At 40.8% G+C, this 24,570-nt stretch overlaps 1 long non-coding RNA gene across 1 annotated transcript; it reads left to right on the top strand.

The window, feature by feature from the left end:
* The first annotated feature begins 2,085 nt into the window (after positions 1–2,085).
* On the top strand, positions 2,086–22,908 carry LOC311599867. The gene is made up of 4 exons (XR_014780040.1): positions 2,086–2,161; positions 2,625–2,665; positions 16,025–16,092; positions 22,658–22,908. It is a non-coding gene; the product is annotated as an uncharacterized lncRNA (long non-coding RNA).
* Positions 22,909–24,570: the final 1,662 nt, after the last annotated feature.

Below are 24,570 nucleotides of genomic sequence, written 5' to 3'. Positions count from 1 at the left end.
TACTATATACACACAATAAAATTTGTTTGGCCACAAAGTGCCAAAGCATTGCTGTACATTACAACTTAGAAGAAATTTGAAAGCATTCTAAGTGAAAGAAGTCAGTCCTGATAGGCCGCAGGATACACTATCCCATCTATTTTAAAGTTCAGAAAGAAGAACACTTTTATAGAGACAAAAGTTTGTTAGTCATCACTTAGGATAAATAGGGAGGGGATCCAAAGGATGCAAGTTTTTCTTTTTTTCTTTCCCCCTGCTTGAATGATAACAACTTTCTAACATTGACAAAAGACAGTTATTACATATATTTGTAAATTTGTGAATAACTCAAAATTAGTATTTGTGAATTATATCTCAGTAAAGATATATAAAAAAGTAAAAAGTGTTCATAGTTTTATTCACACACACACACACACACACATACACACACACACACACACACACACACACACACACACGCAACCATGCCTACACACATAGCACGTCCAATACCTTTCCTAGAATAGTTACAGGCTAAAAGCCATTCCACCCCCTGTATATTCAGGTAAATAATTTTATTCCTTCTCAAGTCTCTGATGGAGTTGAAGACCAAATAGTTTAGTTTTACAATTAAGCTTAGTCATTTAGGAGTTAAGGTGTTTTTTAGGTCTAGATAGATGTTTTCTGTTGGTAATGACGAGATGTAAAGTTGGTAATGATGAGATATAGTAGATATGGATTTACATTCAGAATTTTGGATGGACCAAGATAGAAAAGATGTTTTCTTCAAGGCTGCCAAATACAAATAGCCAAAACACTATAAGTGCAAAATTTATATACTTCCTGATTATTTTATGGTTCTTCTTGCTGTAGGTGGTTTATTTTACTTATGTGTAATAATATAAATGTATATGTAAAAAAAGAAAGAACATACCATCCCACCTCATATTCACCCTATTTGGCAAAAGAGTGAACAGACTGCCCCATGATGCTTGACATAGAATGTCCCCCTTAGGCTCATATGTTTGCATCCTTAGCTTCTGGTTGATGAACAGTTTAGGAAGAGTCAGGAGGCGTGGCCTTGCTAGAGGAGGTGTGGTGTAGGGGGCTAGGGGTGGGTTCTGGGTTTCACATCTGAAACTGTAAGCAAGCCCCCAATTAAATGCTTCCTTTTATAAGCATTGCCTTGGTCATGGTGTGTCTTCACAGCAGTAGAACAGTAGCTAAGACAAGTCCTTTCAAATAGATACATGCTCAGGGAATGACACATTTATGATATTGGGCTTAGTAGCCCAGGGCGCTACAAGATGCCTTTGTGTGGGGAGGTTGAAACAAGTAGCCACCTTCCCACCCTGGTCCTCATAAGGAAAAACAAATGAAGGATTCTGGCACCAAGGCTCCATGCTTCTACTTTTAATTCTTAAAGAGAACACTAACATATGAGGCATTGAGGGAGTGGTTTGCTTTTAGGAATCGTTTGTGTACTGGTTGAGGAGACAGTTCAGTTGGTAGAGCAATAGCGTACACACGCAAGTGTGAGGACCCAACTCTGACCCCCCAGGGCTCAAGTGGAAAAGGCAGGCATGGAGGTGCATGTGTGTAACCCCATTGCTGCGGAAACGGAGCAGGTGGATCCCGTGGACTTTTGAACCTAGCCCAACTAGCGAGTTCCAGAACAGTGTTCTCGCTGTAGGACATCTGTCCTATCTCAAAAAGCAAGGTGGACAGACCCTGATCAATGACACCTGAGTTTTACTTCTGCTCTCTAGCGGAATGGGCTGACACATGTACAAGCACCCTCTCTGCCTCCCACGCAACTAACTTATAAATAAATAAAAATTTCAGAAGGGAAGTTTCATATTACCCTTTTTCCCTTTTAGTTATTTTTTTGACAGTTCATATGTATATGCCATCTTCTGGTTGCTACCTCACTTACTTCCCGCACATCCCCAACAAGTCTCTTTCACACATTTAGATCTCAACTTCAAGATAGTTGGATTTTTAATGCGTCATTTCTCATACATATCAACACATATAATATCTATGTTATTAATTTATATATAATATAATCTGTTTTAAGGAATTGCTACATATTTTTAATATTTTAGGTTTCCAATACCCTCAACCATTTGAGGGATGAATGCATTTTCTTGTGAAAAATCAACAATGAATGCTCGACCAGGTAGATATTTGTAGTTCCCTACGCTCATGGCCCAAATGACTAATTTAAATCACCTACTTGATTAAAATTAAGTAAACTATAAGACTGAAGCTTGGAAAATGATCTTTAAAAATATCATTTAAACACTTTTTTCTGATTCTTAACTGACACTACAAATTTAAATTTAAAAGGTTAAGTTAAAAGTTTTTAGAAAAATCATTTGGCCCCCTCCCGAACTATATTATACTTTTAAAGGAACTGTATACCCTCAAGAATGTGAATTAAGCATCTTAGCCAATTTTGGCTTTACTTCTGTGGTAATTCGAGCTGTGCTTGTAGCAGGACAATGCTTTTGTTATGCTCTCTGCAGAGTTGCTGAGATCTTTAAGTAAATTTGTGTGTGTGCATATGAAAGTAGAACACATGTTTAATTAGCATTAACTTTCATTAATCGAAATTAACTCCCTTTCATTTGAAAATCCAGACTACAATGATGAGAAGAGGCCTATTTGCATGGAGAGAAAGGTAATTATTTTCATTATTGCACCCACTTAGATTTCTGAAAAAAATAATGTGACTCTCTGCCTTTCCACCCCAGTTACCATTCACTAGAATTTCTGCAAGGATAGTGCTGGAGGTGACATCAGAACAGGACCTTTTCTTCACTGCAGGTGGAGACTTTTGACTGTCATGCACGATGGGGGGCAGAGGTCTGCTTCTCACTAGGAGCTTTACTAAGCTGCCCAGAAAGAGTCCAGAGTTCACAGTTGTATCTTGGCTTGGTAGACAGAAGGCCTCTGAAAGGATCATACTTTCCAGTAAAACAAAACAAAACAAACAAACAAAACCAGCACTTAACTGAAAGTTTGGAGCTCTCTAGGTCTCTGGGATCTCTTTTTCCCTTTGTGCAAGAACCACTTTGACCTCTGGCAGAGAGGATACGTGCACCGCAGCTGCAGTATAGGTTGAATACTTCATTTCATCAGGGACTTGAAGCTGCCCTGGGCCTGTGGTTCCTATTTTCTAACTCTTAATCTAATATGCTTTCTCCTATCTAGTTTTAACTCACACACTTGGCTTTGAGAGAGACGTTAACAGTTTCACTAATACCTTATCCTCTACTCTTTCTACATTAGTATGTTTCAGCTGAGCACATTATTTCCCAGATATAAACTATCAGTTTTAGATTCCCTTGCAGCATGGTGTGGTTAGGTGATCTTATCTAGAATATAATTAGAACACACACACATACATACACACACACACACACAGAGAGAGAGAGAGAGAGAGAGAGAGAGAGAGAGAGAGAGAGAGATTGAGAGGGAGAGAGAGAGAGAGGGAGAGAGAGCTGTATCTTAGGATCATGCCATTGCATGTAACTCTTGAATCTTTTCCCCGTTCCTGCGGGAAGTGATGGAACCTTTTCGGGGTGAGTTCTAGTGGAAAGAAGCTGGGTCAGTGGGGGGTGTCCTTGAGGAGGATGCTGACTGCTTCTCTTGTCTTTGCCTCTCAGTCACCATAAGGTAAGCACATTACTCCAGCATATACTTTCCACCATGGTACTCTGCCTCTCCATGGCAGAATGAGCACGGACCGAAACCATGAAACAAAAGACATCTTCCATCCTCATAAACTTAAAATATTTTTTGTCACAGGAGTAGCATGCTAACACACAAGTCTGATACTGTTTAAGCCACTGTATATATATATATATATATTGCTGCAGCAAATGTTTTTAATAATCTGTGCACCAACTACAAACAATAGCAACAAAAGACTATCCTGATGTACATAAAATACCACAAAATGAGGACATAGATCAAAAAGTTGCCTTCTATGCAAGAAGCCTGGGTTCAATTGCCAGCACCATATAAACTGGGCATCATGGTACATGCCTGTACTCCAAGGCTCTGTAGGTGGGTTCAGGAGCCTCAAAAATTGAGGCTCACTCTTAACTAAGTAGTGAGTTCAAATCCAGTGACGAGATATACTGAGACACTGTCTTAAAATAATAGTAGTAGTAGTAGTAGTAACAACAATAATAAATGGTATATGATTTTATTCCCAGCAGTAGGGAAGTAGAGGCTAGTCTGGTCTCCATAGCATGTTTCCATCTAATCAGGACTCCATAATGAACATGTCTCAAAACTGAAAGAAAAAAATCACAAAACAAGGATATAAGTACACAGATATGTTTGTTTCAGCCTGCCACTGTCTAATTTTAAAATGTGAATGCAGCTCAGACTGGAGGCTAGTGATCCTTCATACGAATGAGCTGATCACTACCTGACTTAGAAGAAAGTTCTGCAGACTCTTCCTTTTTCTCTTTGTGCTTGACTTTCTTCACTAGTCCCTTATCATTTGGTGAGCCCACACTCCCAGCTCCACACCCACTCAGGAAGATTGCTGCCTCTGCCCAGGCCCTTCTCCTCTCATGGCCTGGAAACTTTTTCCAAGTAGTGGGTTAAGGCTCCCACCTAGTGTTCACCTCATTTGTCCCTTAAGAACCTCTAATCTGCAAGCATAGCAGAGCATCATTAGTAGTATCGGGGGTTCACTCTCTCCCATCGGGTGGGTCTCAAGTTGGTCCAGTCAGTGGTTGGACATCCTTTCAGTCTCTGCTCCACCTTTATCCCTGCATATATTGTACGCAGGGTAAATTTGGGGGTGGAGGTTTTGTAGGTGAGCTGATGTCCCCTCATCCACTGAAAGTCCTTCCTGGATACTGGAAGTAGCCACTTCCATCTCCATATCCTCTGCTGCTAGGAGTCTCAACTAGAGTCACCCCTGTATCCCCATCACAGGTGTCTGGCTTGCTCCAGGGATCTCCCCGCATTGGTTTCCTTTCTCTCTCCTAGCCTTCTTACCTCCCACCCCCTCTCTCCCCACACCTGAACTGCACCCTCATCCTCCTCCCCACCCCTCTCCCACCCACTTCCCTCTCCATCCACTTCTGATATCTGTTCTATTTGCCTTTCTTAGTGAGATTCAAGCATCCTCCCTTGGGCCCTTCTTGTTACTTAGCTTCTTTGAGTCTGTGCATTGTAGTATGATTATCCTGTACTATATGGTTAAAATCTGCTTATAAGTGAGTACATACCGTGAACGTCTTTCTGGGGCTGGGTTACTCTACTTAGGATCATCTTTTCTAGTTCCATCCATCTGCCTGCAAATGTCAAGATTTCCTTGTTTTTAATAGCTGAGTAGTATTCCATTGTGTAAATGTCCCACATTTTCTTAATAGAGTGTTCAGTTGAGTGACATCTAGGTTGTCTCCAGTTTCTGGTTATTATGAATAAAACTGTTAGGAACATAGTTGAGGAAGTGTCCTTGTGGTATGGTGGAGCATCTTTCGGGTGTATGCCCAGGAGCGGTATAGCTGGGTCTCGAGGTGGCATAACTGTCCTCTGAGAAGCTCTACCCAGCATTAGATCAAAACAGGGCTGCTGAGACCCAGGGCAAAACGTTAGGCAGCACTCCTGGAATCTTGTGGAAGACTTGAGGGAAGGATAGAAGGATAGAGGGACCGAGGGGACTAGAACCCCACAAAAACACCAACAGAGTTAACTAGCATAGGCCCATGAGGACTCACAGAGACTGAACCACCAACCAAAGAGCATGTATGGACTGGACCTAGGGACCTGACACATGTGTAACTCATGGGCAGCTTGTTCTTCATGTGGGTCCCCTAGCAATTGGAGCAGGGCTGTCTTTGACATCAAAGTTGCCTGCTTTTGGATCATTTCCTGCTAATTGGGCTTCCATTATGGTCAGTACTTTCAGGGACCATTCAGTGTGGTATTGTGTGTCCAGTGCTAGAAGTCCATGACTTCCTTCCTCCCTGGTGCTGCATGAGGAGTGTGAGCTGCTTAGTGCAAACCTTGGACCCTCCCTGTAGGAGACACCTTCACACTGGCTCACGTTCTCCTGCTTGCCCTTAGTTTCAAGGGCCTTTACTCTGTGGTCTTTTGATGGTGGGGGAGAATCACAGACTTTGGTGGTTGGGAAATCCATGAGTGAGCCTAGCCCTCTCAGTGCCTCTTTGGTGAGCTGAAAATTTCCAGAACTGAACTCAAAAGGAAGACCCATAAACTGACATTTTAAAACTTATATAAAAATAAAAATATATTTTATTAATTTATTCATATTACATCTTAATTAATTAATTATTATAATTTATTTATGGTGCGTCTCTATTGTAATCCCCTCGCCCTTATCTCCTGTTCCCATCCACCCTTCCTCTTCCGCCCTATTCTCCTCCCCTAGACCTCTGACCTGTGGGGTCCTCCTTCCCCACTGTCTGACCACAGCCTATCCTGTATTATCTGGATAACCTGTGTCCCCTTCCTCTGTGTTCCCACAGGGCCTCTCCACCAAGGGGCAGCGATCAAATTGCAGGCACCAGAGTTCATATCAAGCGGGACTCTTGGTCAAGAGCTGGGAGTTAATGGAAGAGGTGGGGGATGTAAGGGTGTGTGTGTGTGTGTGTGTGTGTGTGTGTGTGTGTGTGTGTGTGTGTGAAGCTCCACATGGAGACTATCAAGGCTGGTGGATCTGGACCCAAGGAGGCCTGTATAAACTGATGCACCAACCAAGGACATTGCAAACAGAGGACCTAGTCCCCATGTTCAGATGTAACTGATGGACAGCTCATTCTGCACATGGAGATCAGGGAGGGTAGAGTGGGGACTGCCTCTGATAAATTGACATTTTTAGTTATTTTTAAATTGTTTTGAGATTATAATAAAACACATCACCCATGCCATCTCTTCCCCCTTCAAGTTCTCTCATATACCCCTCCTTCCTCTTTTTCCATATTTCTCATATAAAACTAGAGTTTGAAAACATATTGCCTGAATTTATGACATCACTATGTGATTGTCCTATTGTTCATTCAGTTTGCTTATCTTCTCTCAGACTTATGTAAGACTAGGTGAGTAACCTTTTCTTTTCAAAGCTTCTTTGTTCTCTCAGAAAGCCTGAAAACCTCAAAATTATTTTGAATTCCTTTCTAGCAGTTTACTTATGTTTTCAATTGGTTATTGTATTAGTAACTTGTTTCGCTGCTGCAACAGAATAACTAACATAGCAATGTAAAGAAGGAGTGGTTTATTTTGTTTCATAGTTTAAGGATACAATCCATTGTGGCAAGGTAGTCAGCAGCATGGAGGCAGCAGCTTGAAACAGCTGGTCACATTGCATTCAAAACCATCACAACTTCACCCCTGGTCATCTAGATACTGAAACACATTCCTTTCCAATGATACCCTTTCAACCTCTAACCTCATAGAGTTACACTCACAGTTCTGTGAGTTAATTCATAATTCAAACTATGTTGAGTCCAACATCAAAAGCCCCCATAATACTTAACAGCTGCAACACTATTTAAAAGCCTGAAGAACAAGTCTTAGCTAAGACTTGTGACAATTTCTTTTTTTTTTCTTTTTTAAAAAAATTTTTTATTGTTACATCTCAATGGTTATCCCATCCCTTGTATCCTCCCATTCTTCTCTCCCTCCCATTTTCCCCTTATTCCCCTCCCCTATGACTGTTCCTGAGGGGGATTACCTCCCCCTGTATATGCTCATAGGGTATCAAGTCTTTTCTTGGTAACCTGCTGTCCTTCCTCTGAGTGCCACCAGGTCTCCCCCTCCAGGGGACATGGTCAAGTATGAAGCACCAAAGTACATGTGAAAGTCTTACCCCACTCTCCACTCAGCTGTAGAGAATGTTCTGCCCATTGGCTAGATCTGGGTAGGGGTTTAAATTTCTTAACTGTGAGTATGTATAATACCAGCAGCTAATTACATACTTTCAATATATAATGGTATAGAATGAACATTACCATTCCAAAAGAGACGAATGAGGTCATAGCAAACAATGATCATATTGAAGCAAAACACAGCAGGGCAAATAGTGCAACTCTGTGTATCTTTTTGGCATCCATGATGGAACTATCTGGCCTCCAAAGGGTTTAGGCAGTTTTGATGCCTGTAGCAAACACGCAAATCTCTCTTGATCAGATTCTATTCGAGGCACACGGCTTTTGTCAGCAGATGGTCCATGATCTTATAGGATCTCTAACATACTCAGGTCTCCACATTCAGATTTCACCTATATCACTTCATTCAGTGACATCTCATATAGAACTCAGACCCTGATACACATTTTCTGGCCTCATCAGCTTTCTAGGACCATGGTGCAAAAGTCCACAATCCCTTCAATCCTTCATTGTTTGCACGTGCAACCTTTGCATGCTGACCCAAGGGAAACACTTCCCTCATTGGTTATTTTCAAAGAGCTGCTATATTTTCACCAGTCGGAGCCTTTGGTGGATGGTGTCTTGCCATCAATATGTAATTCCTATTGTCCAGTGCAGAGTAAGTTTCTCTTGAACAGTTATAGGCTCATTTTCAGTAGTTACCTTGGCTGTAGCTGTTGCTAGAGTTCTTCCCATGGTGGCGGGGGTGGGGTCTATCATGGCAAGGAACTCAGGAAGGAAGGATCTTGAGGCAGCTGATCACCTTCTGGCCACAGCCAGGAAGCAAAAGCAGTAAATGCCTAAACTCACTTGGCTCTCTCTTTTTTATTCAGTCTGAGAACCCAGCCCATGGAGTGGTGCTGCTCAAAATTAGCCTAAGCCATCCCTCACTGACATACACAGAAGTTTGTTCCAGTGGCTTGTCTGAATCGCATTAAGCTGACAACCAAGGTTAAACACCACTGTGGTTATGGTCCATGGCCTAAAGATCTAGTTCAGTCGGTAGGGTGCTAGTGTAGCATGCACGAGGGCCTGGTTCAAACCCTAGTATTGCATAAACAGGACATGGTGGCACATGTCTGTAAACACAGCACTGGAGAAATGTAGGCACGTCGATTAAGAGTTCAAGAGCATCTTTGACTACATACAGAGTTTAAGACTAGCCTAGGCACTTGCGACCCAAACAAAACAAAACAAAATCTCCTGCCCCTCACAAACTTATGACTCACTATAAGAAATTACAGTTTTGTTTATGTTTGCTCAGTTCTTCTGTCTATTTTCCCTCCATTTTTCACTCCTGTTCCCTCTAGATTGTTTCTTAGCTAGAATTTTAAAACTTCTTTACATTTGAGATTATGTATTTTGGTTAATATAAATTGGTTAGAATGATACAAAGTAAGGATTGTAGGGTTTTTTTTCTTTGTAGCTACTTTCTGGTAGGATTGAGTGTGCCTGTGGCAAGCCATGGCGGGATGGAGGTGGAATATGTGAAAAAAATAGAAGACAGAGGTCATGGCTTGGAGTTATTCAAGAATGAAGTTAATTATATATTATTTTGATTGGCTTCATCCCAACTTTAGAGTTTTCCAAAGCTTACATCAAAACCAACAGCTTAATCAAGACATTCCAAGCCCTTATCAATTTCCTTAGTTGCATCATGCGCCTTGCTTCACTGAACTCTGCTTGCCTCCTCTTGTTCACTGTCCCCCACAGTCACCCTCCTCTCTCTTGACTCATCCACACAGAATGAGTGTCATCTATAATTGCCAAGGCCAGCTTGTCCGAGATGTGTCCCATAGCTTCTAGAGACCTCCAGAAAACCCTATCCCACTCTTTTATGCCATGCACCTGCAACTTCTCTTTCTCCCAGATACTTAATGAGGTCCTCAGAATGCTTACCAAAGCAATACTAAGTGAAAACTTTTAAAATCAGAAAACAAGAACTAAGAGATGTAGAATCAGACTTCATGCCAATGTTTCCAAAATTTCAACAAGAAGTTTACATATGCGCTCAGGTAGGGCAAGGCCTCTTTGCTATTTATGGTGTGCTCTCTAATGTATCCACCAGAGTGTTTTGGATTCTGATGTTTAATCGAGAAATCTGTTGTTAATTAATGAGGGAAGTTTTACATTGAGCAAATCCCTTTGAAGGAGGGTTATCAAGGGAATTCTCTTGGCTTTGTTTTGGTAAAGTCTGCATTAATTCCTCATGTGTTTCATACCAGACCTTCATACTCCAGTAACAATATTTATATGGTCTAATCTGTTTTTAAATTATTTTTAAAGTGATCATACAAGGTTTTAGATATCATTATGATATTTTTGAATAAAGAGTGTTTCAGTAGATTTTCCTTTCCCTTCATCTCTTACCCACTTGCTAATCTTAATCTCCCCTTGTAACTTTCATGGCCCACATGATCTGATATTCTTTACAAATATTTCTACCACAACAAATCAGCTAAACACTTGTAACATATTTATATTTTCAGACCACTTGTTCATTAGAAAATTTAGAGAAGGCTCCCAAATTCTAACAGTGATCGAAGGCAACATCACCAGAAGGATTTGAAACTCATCTTTCCTGTAAATCTCAGGAGGATATTAACTAGGACAATCTTTATCTAGATCTTCATGTCAAATATAATCCCACAAGCATGGACTTGACAGTGAAACCTTGGAGCTCCAAGTCCACGACTTAACCCTTTGGTGACCTGAAACTAATCTAATATTTCACAAACTTGTTTGCACTCAGAATCACACTTCAAGCCCCCCAAACTTAACTAAGCATGAAGGCCCATATCTGTAATCCCAGCAGCCAGGAGGCTGAGGCATGAAGAAGAGGAGTCCTAGGCCTGTTTGTCTTACATGGTAAGAAGTTAGCTCAAAACAAGTAGCCAACTAAGTAACTATTCAGTTTATTTAAAGGACAGTTAAGTCTCAATCTCTATAGAGGCAACAAAGAACTCTCCCTCCATCACTCCCTCCCCGTGTAGTATCTATCACCTATCTATCTATCCATCTATATCCCAAACCAAGTGATTTCTCCATGAAGCCCAGTGTGGAAGCCACTGGGCTACTTGTTTATTGCCTCAAAGCTCATGTGTCCACATATAAAATATTGATAGTTCTTATTCAAAAGTGTTATTAGGAATACCTTGCCCTTTGCCAGCTGCAGAAAGCGGGGGATCTGGCCCCTCCCCTCCCCTGAACAGCTTGGAAGAGCTAACCCTGGGGGTGTGGGTGTGGGAGAGTTGGCTCCTTGCCTAGGCAGTACAGGCGAGCTGGCGCCATCAATGAGGGTGCAGGAGAGCTGGCAGGCTGACTAAGCCAGGCTCAAATCCCGGCCTTTGAGCTGGCTCACCCCAACATCTAACCCACCTACGAGGTGCTAGAGTGAAGGGGCCAAGTCCTATAGAAACAAAGCTATGAGATCTCCATGACTCAGGGAAACCCCAGGATCGTAGAGAGGAGTCTTGGTGAGGGTCCAGTATTGATGGTGCAGCAGAAGTCAGAGGCCTTGAATCAGACCAATGGCTCATTGCAGTGAACATTGGCAGATAAGCTGTTTGGTCAGAAGGGTACACTGTGTGACATACTGTGACACTTTTGCAGCTTCCACAGCGAGATTTGTGAGGGGGGGGGCGTGGTGGTGGCAGGAGAAGTTACAAGGGTGGAGAGTGGATATGGAAGGACTGAAAAATAAGTGGGATTGGGGTGCACAATATGAAATTCATGAAGAATCAATAAAAAAACATTTAAAATGAATCCATCTTTTGGTACATTTACTGAGAACTATTAGTTTATATATTTTAAATGAAGAAATTTTTTGTGTAATCACACCTCGAAAATGTTATTAGGAGTCATCTAAGAATGCATGGGAATACTGTATATGCATAAACAATGCAGAATTATACAAACCTAATGCAGATTTTGACTGTTAAAACCATTTGAAGTTCTTAGCTTTGGGCAGGAAAAGGATAATCATCGGCAAGTTTGTCATTATTCAGGTTAACTGTGCTTCGCCGACCTTCAGAATGGTTTCCAGGCACTGGTGGCTGTGTTGGCAGTGGCAGAGGGTCTACTTGCCCCATCAGTTCCAACACCGAAGCACAGGAGGCAGTGTTAGTTGGTGCAGAGGAAACCAGCCCCCTCCTTGCCTTCTGTTCCTTCCTGTTTTCCATGTTTCTCACCTTGGGTTCCTATCATCTTCTGTTCTTTCCTGTGATGTGTTGGTGTATAGACCACCTCAGAAAAATGATGCACGCCTTTAATCCCAGCACTCAGGAGGCAGAGGCAGGTAGGTCACTGTGAGTTCGAGGCCAGCCTGGTGTACAAAGTAAGTCTAGGACAGCCAAGGCTACACAGAGAAACCCTGTCTCAAAAACAAAAACAAAAACAAAAACAAACAAACAAAAAGTTTCATCTACCTAAAAATATTATACAAATAATAATTAAAGTGTCTAATTTGTCTTTAAGTCTTTAAGTCTACTTTATAGGGGTAGAAAACGTCATAATTCGGTTGGGCTAATTACTCTCATTGTCATACATAGTTGCATTTGATCATTCTTTGGTTTCCTGAGCAATTTTGGTTCCGGTAGCTCATTTTTATTGGCTGGCATCATGATACAGCCTGAGCCTTCATCTACCTTTGACCTTAGACACACTGTGTTCTTTCCTGAAAACATGTAGTAGATGATTTCCCCCGCCCTATGTTATTGATGGAGGCACATTATAAGGATTGACTACTGACTCTCATGTTTTGTATTTTAGCCTATAAAGAAACTTGAAAGTTGTTAATACTCTTTGTGTTAAATCAGTATTGAAGAAGTATTAGCCTTGACACCACTTGAAGCTTATAGATTCTGTAGGATAACTAAAGTAGAGGTTAGATTATTTAAAAGCTAGCAAGAGACTCTACTTACAACTCTAATTATGAAGCCCATTCTTCCCTCCCACACAGCAGACAAATAGCCAAGCTGTGCTGCTTCTTGCAGTTTGCAAGGGAGGACTCACCACCAAGGGCTGGATTAGTGCTGTTTAGAGGGAGTCTTCATCTCACCTGCACCAGCCCCGCCTGCCTGGTTCCTCACCATGACTTCTCACAGCCCTGTCAGCTTTCCTTCCTCCTGGAGCCATAGGCATTCTCTTGCCAGAAGCGACACTAATCTTTCTGAAATAAAAATTTAATTATTTCTCCTTTCTTTTGTGTGCAGCCTTCTGCTGGCTCCTTGTGGGGTTTTATCTCCTGCTGTGACCACACAGAGCTGTTTCTTTATCCATGGAAATGAAATGAGAGATTAAAAAAAAAACATAAGGTCTCTTTTTAAAACATTTTTAAAATTTAATTTGTAATAATTTCATAATGCACACAATTGTGAGTACACTCCCTTGTTACCCTTTCTTATTCTATTCCCACTCCTGACTGAAGACCCCTTTTTCTTCCCAACCACTTCCCTTCCTGCTGTCATGTTCTTTTTTTTTGTTTGTTTGTTTTTGTTTTTTGTTGTTGTTGTTGTTGTTGTTGTTGTTGTTGTTGTTCAAGTCCTATGTTTGGCTGCTTTCTGCACATGGCTTTTGTACAGCTGCTCTGTATTTATGATTACATCAGCATACCATGTTCAGAACACAACTTCACAGCACTCTGCCCCAAGCTCCACCCTTAAAATCCTTGCGTCTCCTTTCCTAATTGTCTCCTGAGCCTTGGGAGGGCTGAGATAGATGTCCTGTTTAGTGCTGAGCATTCAGCACACCTGAGTCACTTAATTCTTAGTGCTTTGAGTCTCTCTATTAATTATTAACTATTGCAAAAAGAACCACATTTGACCTAGACTGAAAGCAGAACTAGTCAATGCGTGTAAACAGATATTTAGAAGGCAGGTAGTTCAGCCATGTGTCCATTTATCATAACATCAGCAGTCCCCAGGCATTGGTATTATTTCAGTTTTATTAATTAAAATATTATTTTCTTGGAGATGGATTTAGTGGTTAAGAGCACTTGCTGTTCTAGCAGAGAATGTGACTTCTGTTGCCAGGATCACACAAGATATAAGGCAACAGACTATAATCCTAGGGTATTCAACGCAGCACCTTATCTGGCCTCTGAGTGTGTGTGTTTGTGTGTGTGTGTATGTGTGTGTGTGTGTACATACATGTGTGTATACTCACTAATATATGTTCACACACTTAGGCACATACACATAAATAAAAAGTAAACCTTAATTTTCCTTATTCTTGAGATTTTCATACACGTAAGCAATGAATATGATCATACCTTCCTCTTATTTTCCTCCTCCAACTCTGCACCCATATCCTCTCAAATATGTGCCCCTCACAATGTTGATGTTATTTTTAAAATGTCTTTTGATAACCCACTAGGTGTAACTAATTGTTCCCATATGGGCTTGAGCATGGGACCACCCACTGACGCATGGCAAACCTATCAGTGGTCTAACCTTCAAAAAAGAATTATTCTTCCTCCCCCAGTAGCTACTAGTTTCCAATAGTTCCTCAGTAAAGGGTGGTGCTGGGGAGTACCTGCCCATTTATGCAAAAACCTTGGCTGGTTTGATCTTGTGCAGGTAACCACAGCTTTTGTGAGTTCATGAGTGCAAAATCCGTGTCTTATCTAGAAGGCACAATTCAATTCACAGCTCTCCCCCCCACCCCGCCCCCATTCTCCTGCTCTTACATTCTTTTTTTTTCCTTTTTTAAAATTAATTTATTCTTGTTACATCTCAATGGTTATCCCCTCCCTTGTATCCTCCCATCCCTCCCTCCCTCCCATTTTCCCCTTATTCCCCTCCCCTATGACTGTTCCTGAAGGGGATTTCCTCCCCCGTGTATATGCTCATAGAGTATCAAGTCTCTTCTTGGTAACCTGCTGTCCTTCCTCTGAGTGCCACCAGGTCTCCCCCTCCAGGGGACATGGTCAAAGGGGAGGCACCAGAGTATGTGTGAAAGTCATACCCCACTCTCCACTCTACTGTGGAGAGTGTTCTGACCATTGGCTAGATCTGGGTAGGCTCTTACATTCTTTTTGCCTCCTCTTCCTGTTTCCCTTGAGCCTCAGTAGAGGGTGTGAGTTGATGGAGATGTCTCATTTAAGGCTGAGAACCTACTCTTTTATTTTCAGCACTTTGACCAGTTACAGATTTCTACACTGAATGTTGACCATTGCAAAAAGAAGCTTCTGTGACCAAGTATGACAGCAGCCATGGATATACACATGGATATTTGGAAGGCAGTTTGATAACATGACCATTTAACTAAGTAACAATAGCAGGCTCAGGTTTGTACCAGCCATGGGCTTTTGACTAGAATTACAGTACCAGACATGAAATTCCCGCTTGTAGCCTCAAATTCATTTAGAAAGTGGTTAATCCTCTTACTACCGTCATTTCACTACTGACCTGGCACAACTTACCTAAGAGGCTGATATTATAGCAACCATAGTCCAGTGCTGGCTAAGACTAGTGGAGTCCGTTCTCCCTCAGCAGCTTAGACAGTATGTTCAGACTCTGTGAAAACAAGCCAGTAGGTAAGAAGTTTCTTGGTTGGGATGAGATTGATTTCTGTGTTCTGAAATGACAGTGCTTGTTTGTTTGTTTTCAGCAACGAGGTCTGACCGTGTAGTTATGTGCAATGGCAATAGCTTTTGTTGGTTTAGAGTCCTCTGAAGATTCCCTAACCAATAACTCATAAAGAGATATCCCTTGCCTTGTATTATTATTTCATGTAAAATTCTATGTCTTCTCAAAATGTCAGGCATTGATTTTTCAACTACGTTTAGTATCAGGCATGTTCCTTCTTATGGAGTAGGTCTTAAATCCAAACAGAAATAGATTGGTCGCCCTCAGATGATCATGACATTAGGGTATCAGTGGGCACATCTTGTCCATGGACTGAATTTCTTGATATTTCCCTAGTCACTCTTGACCTGCTGGACTTACACAAACCTCCTGCCTCAGTCTCTCCAGTGACTCTCCAAGTGGGACTACAAGGGTGCACCACTATGCCCAGTTATACTCTTAATTTAATACTGAAGGTGAATGTGCCAATAGTTGTTGGGGGGGAAAACTAAAAGGGAAGAAGCTCTGGACTATCACTGCCATGTTTCCCAACAGGTACAGGAACTCGACAGCCACTTAGACCATGGAAGGAAGTAGCCACGAGAGGCTGAGATCACCCATTGGTTGGTATCAGAAGCCCTATTTTATATTATCTCTGAATCTCAACTGAAGAAGTGTTTCTGTGAACTAACTATTCAACCCCTCTAGAATTATGTAAATAGCCCGATATAGTCCTATAAAGGCTCAGTTTCACTAATCAGTTAAGGATATGTTTCTATGCTACAGAGAAAGAATTGAATTTGGGTACAGCTGAAAAGGAGAACATATGCATAGCATGGCCAACGCCCCAATTGTATCCCCACTATCAGGAGGAAACAAGGTTTTAAAAAAGCATTGCAAAACTCTTTCTGATCTGGATCTGTCTTATCAATTCATTCTTCATCAAATCCTCTAGAATTTGTTCAATTACCAGTAAAGGACTGTACAACAAAGTTGCTTAAATAATAAAACAATTTTCTTTTCTCCAGTGCCAAGAAAAAGACAAAGAAAAGGGCAATTCCAAAGGAGTTTTTGTCAGCTAAACTAAGTAACAGTGGCTAGGACAATAATTTGCAATGTGTGTGTGTGTGTGTGTGTGTGTGTGTGTGTGTGTGTGTGTGTGTGTTTTCCTGTGTGCATACTTGTGTGCTCTTATGTGTAGGCCAGAAGAGTATATCAGATGTCTTTCTTCATCTCTCTCTTAGTTACTGTTCTCTTGCTGTGAGGAGACAATATGACCAATCAATTTTATAAAAAAAAGGCATTTAATTGGGTGATGGAGAAATAGTTGAGAGCTATATCCTAATCTGCAGGAAGTGGGAGGGGGGGGGAGAGAGAGAGAGAGAGAGAGAGAGAGAGAGAGAGAGAGAGAGAGGAGAAAGACTGGGCCTGGTGTGGGTTTTGAAACCTCAAAGCCACCACCCCAGCAACATACTTCCTACAACACCACACCCCTAATCCTTTCCAAACAGTTTTATCATCTGGACATTAAGCATGGACACATGAGCCTAGGGGGTGCGTTCATTTAAACCACAACACTTTCCATCTTATTTATTGAGACAGAGTCTTAACAGCTTGCCAAAATGTAGCTTGCCATTTTGACTACAATGGCACACAGGGCCAGGCATTTTATGTGGGTGCTATGGACTTGAACTCAGGTCTTCTTGCTTTTAAAGCAAATGTCCTAACCCACTGAGCCATCTTCTCACACTCAATGTAGAAGAGAGGGGTCTCGTTCTTGACTCTAAGATGGTTGGAGAAGCTTCAGTTTCCTGCTGGCCCACAAGGGATGGCAGCTTTTCCTTCTGAGTGTTTATTTTAGCCACAAGGGACTTCTTAGATCATTAGCCAGACCTGGGTCACATGTCCAACCCTAGACTCATGATAATGAAGAGAAAATGTTTTGTTAGTTTGCTTCCTTTTCTTAAAAAAAGATTCCTTATTTTCATTTCACGCATATGGCTGCTTTACCTGCATGTATGTCTGTGCAGCACATGAATGTAGATGCCCAAGGAGGTCAGAAGACGGCATCAGATCCTCTGGAACTGGATCCAAAGATGATTGTTAGCTGTCATGTGGGTTCTGGGAACCAAACCTGGCATCTCTGTAAGTGCAAGAAGTGTTATTAACTGATGAGCTATCTCTCTGGCCCTTAAAATGCCTTTAAAAGTCTCTTTCTATTCTTAAAGCATGAAAAACCTACGCTTTACCTGAGGTGCTGATGGATAAAGGGAAGAGAGACTATAGTGAAGGCAAGAAACCGTGTCAGCCACACTCATGTTCCCATCTTACTTTCTCATCTCTACCCATACTGCTAGTAGCACCCCGCAAATAATGGCCAGTAGCATTACTGGCATCTCTAAATGCCACACTTCCCAAGGCTCCATATCACATCCCATATCATTGCGTGTAACTTGTGCTCCATCTGAATACACTGCCTTCACTTCTGTTTCTGGCACCTCGGTCTGAATGGCTCTACCCTACTCTAGCCCTCTGCTTAGATAGGACTTGCTTTAGGTACTTTCCTAATGGCTGATGTTGAACTTCCTGCTGTGAGTCCTGTCTTAAGACTTCTCAAAGTATATCCTAATGTTCTGTTTACTTGTTACTACCCCTGACTGGTCTATGAGTTCTTTCATGGCTTGTTGCCTGTGTCTTTCCCCCCTGGTATCCCATATACAGATTGCACGTGCTCAGTAGATACAGGTGAGTAATAAATAGTTAAAAATAAAAGATGTAGGCCTCTACAGTACTCTCCTTACTGAAATCTCACATTCTTCATTATATGATAATGTTCTTAGACTTGAACATTATTGATAATTACCTGGGAGGTGGAAAGGCTTATTAAAAACATGCATTTCTGGGCTTGTTTTTTTTAAAAGTTTTCATTTGTTAGTTTCAGGAAAGGATCCAGTAAGCCCCATTGGTTTTCAGTAAAAACCAGTGGTTTGAAATGTACTTGTTCATTGGTTGCATGGTCATGAAAATAATTTCCAACACTAGGATAATCAGGAGAAAGAGGTGAAAGACTTGCAGTGAAACAGTGCAAACCAGCTCTCTCAAGTCCTGACTTAAAGTTGCTCCTAGTGTCTGGGTACATTCATCTGCAAGGCTACATTCGAGCCAGTGCAGGATGAGATCTTGTTAAGTGGGAGACTTTTAGGTCTCAGGGAAACTGATGTATCTTTCTGTATGTTTTGTCTTACTGATGAGGAACTGCCTTCCGGGCCCTGGGAGACTCCAATCACTTGCTTAGGCTTGTTCCTCCAGATGATTTTTGAGGTCGGACAGACATTTTCAGGCCACAAAATTTCTCCCTCTTTCCTTCCCCTCTTTCCTCTCTTCTTGCGTTAATTGATTTATTGTATCTTCACTGGCTGATTCTGAAGAGACAACATTCAAGACTGAGAGAATACATGACTAGACTTATTTCTCTTAATAGCCATAAAATTTGGAGACCACCCAGCTCCTGCCTTCTACAATTTGCTGCTGATTGGGACAGATGCTTGGCTCAACATCATTAAAAATGAAACAGGACCAAAAAGAAGCCATGTGTTTTAGTTTAACACTCATTTTGCAACTCAACCAGAAATGCTCTAACCTTGAATGTCTAAGGGACTAATTACTTTGAAATATTTTTCGAGACAACAGGTAGATGCAAATATGAAATTACATCTCTTTGGTCTGTCCTGATTGTCAAAATGCTCAGTCCAAATTAGTAAGGCTTAGCTTTGTTCATTTTCTCTTTACTAATAGGCTTACATTGTAGAGAACATATGAAATATGCCAGAAAAGCATTTCAGGCCACAGATAAGAAATGGCATCAACATTTGCTGTACATAATAAATTTTAGAATTGCATTCATAATGACATGGAGGAATTGCAAGATATGATGTTAGACTTACTTGCCTTTGAGAAAAATGATCCGTCTCCCCCATGCTTTGAAGTAGCTGTATGAGTTTGGAAAAGCTTTGGGCCGCTTGCTTGTCCTTTGTCTATCAAGGGAAAGGCGTTTTTCCGAGAAGACGACAGTATCTTTCCGTTATTCCTTGATGAACTGTCATCTTATCCTTGCCTCAGAGGAGTTGGGAACAGCATGAAGCACATCCTGTGGAGAGAGACATATTTTCTAAACAAGTGATTCTATTTTTCCTGATCTTTGCTCTTCCATATGTGACTCAGTATAAGCACAATTTACAAATCATAAATTGACATTCTTCAGACTTAGCTCGCACTAGGAAATAGCATGATGGACATGTCGGATCGAAGTGGACAGCTCTCGTGTACAGGTTGTGCTATGCATGTGTACGTCCTGTGAAGTAAATGTCACTTCAGTTTCTGTCAGTCCATGTTATGTCAGAAAACTTCCTAATCATTCTGTTACTGAAGCTAGTTCCTTTCTGCCATGTTGCCCTGCTCTTACATGATTGGTATTCATTCTGATGTGATTGCCTTCATGAACTGTTCTAGGTTTTTCTAACATTCCTGATTTTTCAATTTTTGCAAATTTTTATTATCAATTCATTTCTGAAGAACAGCTCTTTTAAAATCTAATTAATTAAAATTATGGATTTAATTAACTTATTTTTATTTGTGATGAAGTCATGTGCATGTGTGTGCAGGATCACGTGCCTGTGTGAGAGCGTGTGGAGTCCACAGGCTGGTGCTGGGATGTCTCTCTCAATTGGAAAAAGCATTCTTAGTTAAAAAGAGTTTTATTCTGTTTATAAGATTTAATTATAATTCATTCATCAATACATTAAATTTGTAATTGTCCTTACATTCTGGCATTTGCTATTAATTCAAACTAATAAGGAGGATGAAAACATTCCTAATGTGATCTTAATGATTTTCCTCAGTCATTTGAGAAACTGCACATTATCCTATCTTTGGGATCCTTTCAATGTAAAACTATGTCCTTGCTGTCTACATTACATTTTATACCTTCTTGTACACATTCCACATTTGCTTTACTTTTGTGTGTCCACTTATCCAGATGTGTACTTATTAAATTCTTGTCATCATTGTACATTGTTATATTGATCTGCTTTGTTCCTTGTGTGTGTGTGCATGTGTGTATATGTGTGTGTGTGCACTCTATTTTTGAAACAAGGCCTCTCAGTGAACCTTGAGCTCACTGACTTGCCTAGGCTGACCAGCCAAGGAGCCTCCTTTCTCTGCTTGCCCAGTGCTAGAATTAGAGTCATACACCACTGTACCAGCTTTTTATGTGGATATTGAGGACACAAAGTCATGTTATCATATTTGTATGGTAGGTAGTTAGTTGACTCAACTATCTCAGCAATCCCACTGTTTCTAATTGCAGTTTTGGGGGTTACCTTTTTAATTCTACTCACAAGAAAAAAATCTTAAAACCCCTTTACCTTGAGTAGAATATTATTGCAAATTTAAACTGCATGATGCTTATATCTAAGAGACATGGCTGCCAAGCAAATACACTGGTAGTTCTTGTAATAGTAAAGATAGCCAGTAAAAAGTATCTATGTGCTTTGTGTGTGCATATAAAATTTCACTGCAATTAATGAAAAGTTACAGGAATGTGACTAGCTTTCCTGGAAATACTTTTATTTAAGGTGGCACAGTAAACATAAGTGAATTCAAGCTGTAACTTGATATTCAGTTAGGCACCAACTTGCTCAAGTCATGGATTTCTTTAAGTAGTGAAAATGCCCTAAACCATGCAAACCTCTTGGCAGCCATGTTAAAATTATTCCACCCACTGAAAATGGAGTGTTTTCCAGTCAAGTTTTGTGTTTAGATCTTTATAGATTACATGATGAAAAATTAGTCAGATAAGTAGGAAATAAATCAAAAAATGGAAAATTTCACTCGCGATTTAATCGACTGGGAATCATTGCTACCGGTCAGCTGTGTTTGGGCAGGATCTGGAGGATGGAAGACACTACGTTGAGCTAATCAGTGCAGCAGGCACCCGGGGCAGCTGCCAGGGCGTTCTTGACTTTGGCTTCTGCTCACAATGCTTACATTTTGCCCAACTGATTGGACTCAGCTGCTGCCTAGCCAGCTGCTTATGATTTGTATTGTTTTTTAAAAAGGCCCCATCCTTCTTTAAAATACGTTTTAAGAAGTTAGCATACACAGTTACTAGGGAAGGGAACTAGCCTACCTGACCATCACCAGATAAACTGACAAAGAAGCATGGCAAACACACAACGCAGTTTGATCCATCCACAAAAAAAAACGAGGCCATGACATTTTCAAGAGAGCAGGTAGTAATGAAAATCACTATGTTAAGGGAAATGAGGCAGGACCCTGCATGTTCTTTCTCGGGTGGACCTAGTAGCAAACCATCACAATGAGATGTGAACTAAATGTCACACAAGAAAAGTCAGTGAATGATAGATGTCGTATTTAAAGGCCAGGTGGACTTGAGGCCCGTGTCTCCACTTAGGATATTACAAATCTGTGTAAGAGAAGAAAAGTGTCTGAGTTAACAAAGCTGGAGTGGAAGCAGGCTGGACTGAGGGACGAAGCCAGCTCAGAAGCAACAGGAACTAGGAAGTATGAGAAACAGAAAGAAAATACACCTAGCTTTCACAGTGGGCTTAGGTTTTGACCTCCTAGAGAGAACGAGCCATTAACCTTTGTTACTTGAGAGTCTCTTTTGCCTTTGCTTTAAGTCAACTCTATTCCATGAGCTTGAAAGACCAATGATAACTTCTAGGTAGAACTTTAATCGCCACTTATGACACCACACAAAGGGAACCGTAATCTCTCCTCTCCTGCAAGGGAATATCTGTCAATAAAGGAGGGGATTCTAGGGATTTCTTCCTTAACGGTCCTGCTGAGGATCATGCTCACTTCTGACTATACCTTTAGTTTCTTTCTTTAAGGGAAAAATGGCTAATCTGATTAGCTAGAACCTCATATAAATTGGGTCATATTTTTGTGGGTAGGCCAAATGGGTAGAGTCACTGTGTGAAGGGATGTAGTTAATGTTCCACGTACACCCATTTATACTTGCTTTCCTGTTTCCTTTTTAATGTTCATTACGGAGTTTATTAAGAATAAAATAATGAGAATAGTTGTAAAAAGCTCAAGGTCAGTACTACTATTTTCACATTTCATATGAAGCATGGTTTCAGTTGAGACTATCCCAACTTGCAGGTCTCCTCGATAGCAAGCAAATCTGTCTTATGCAGAAAGACTGAACAAACTCAACATAAGACAAAGAGAAATGCACTTCTGTGATGTGACACAAAGATAAATGAAGACTGTGAACACACACTTGGATGCTGGCTTCAATAAGTGGACTTACCTACCTTCAGCCAAACAACCGAACTCCACATAAGACTCTTCGCAGCCACAACAGGATATTTGGACATCCTGTCAAGCTTTCATCCAACTGCACAACTATGTACAAGAATAAAAGTGGGAATCACATTTCTATTGTTTTAAATGGTAAATGTTTTTGTTTTATTGAAAATGTTTTTTTTTTCTCATGTAGTATATCTGATTATGGTTTCTCATCTCCCTACTCTCAGCTCTTTCCACCTCCTTGCTCTTCCCCTGCCATCTGCATTCACTCCATTTCTTACCTCTCATTAGAAAACAGGCCTTTAAGGAAAAATGCCAAAATTAATATAATATAATAAAGCATAAAGATAAAACAAAAACTAATACACTGGACTTGGAAAAAGCAAATATAAGGAAACGAACCCAAGAGAAATCACAAGAAACAGAGACCCACTTGTTCTCACACTCAGGAGTGCCTAAAAACACTAAACTGGAAGCTTTTATATGTGTGTATGTGTATATATATATATATATGACTTGTAGGACTAAAAGGATAAGGAAAAAGTATGTAAATAAAAAATAATAAAAATAATAAGATGAAATTAATAAAAAAGAATGAAGGGAAGAAAGAAAGAAAAACGGAAATGTTAATATGATAAGATTAGGAACCTTCAAAGATGCTATTGCATTTGTTTTCTGTTGTACACGTACTGCTGGGCATGCATCCTATGCTTAATATAGCGTGTTTCCCCAGTGAGGCTCCCTTGGAGCCTCATTTGCTGGTGGCTATCAATTGGAGACGGCTTCCGGGTTAGGGATGGGAGCATGTGTCCACTTCTCCTTTCAGCTCCAGGGCTCCGCCTGGTGCAGACCTGTGCAGGCCCTGTGCATGTTGCTTCAGCCTCTGTGAATTCATACAAGCTTTGGTCATACTGATTTAGAGCGCCTTGTTTCCCTGGTGTCCTCCATTCCTTCTGGCTCCTCCAGCCTTTCTGCCCCCTCTTCTACAGGCTCTCCTGTTTCCTTAGTCCTGACTTTTACGTAGTAAGAGAGCTAGAGCCTTCTTTCCACTGTGGGAAACAACCCAGCTGTCTTCCCTGTATTTTCCAAAACATACAACAGCTTGGCTTAGGCTGCTCACACACAACTATAGCTTTACATCAAGCAAGGGATAAGTATGAGCCTCCTTGTCGTCTGCCACCTTCCTGTGGCTTGTCACCAAGGAAGGATTTTATATTGATTCCCCCCCCCCTCGTTGTTGAGAGAATAGCTCAACCCCTGTAACAAGAAATGGAACAGAGAGCATCTCAGAGTGAAACAAACAGGAACAATGATATTTCGTGTGTCTCCAGCCTAAGCTGTGTTATCCAATCCAGCTTTCTCAAGAGCTGTCTTGGCGAACATTGGCTGCTTGTCAAAATTTACTTTACTTCCTATCTGTGCTTGAATGTTTACTCTCTGGGCAGGGAACACTGACTAATGGAGAGATGTGTGGCACCTGGGCATTCCAGTTAGGTTTCATTTCAGTATTCCAAAGAAAGTTCAAACTTAAAAGTTGTACTTTAGAGCTACTTAGGTATTTGTGTATTTGACCATCTGCTTTAGCAATGCCAGAAAATTATGGGTAACTTTGGCATTTTTTAATGAAATAAAGTCTGTTTAATAGTTTAATTTTTATTAGTGAAAACACCACATTCATGCGTCAAAAGTTTACAACAAATTCTAAAATTATGTTAAATGGACATATTTAAACAAATTTCTAGCTCAGTTCCGTATCTTTTATT

This window comes from Acomys minous (genome assembly GCF_964271855.1).
Source record: "Acomys minous genome assembly, chromosome: 6".
Classification (NCBI taxonomy): Eukaryota; Metazoa; Chordata; class Mammalia; order Rodentia; family Muridae; genus Acomys; species Acomys minous.
The sequence above is the reverse complement of the archived record's forward strand: the minus strand, read 5'-3'. Positions and strand labels throughout refer to the sequence as shown.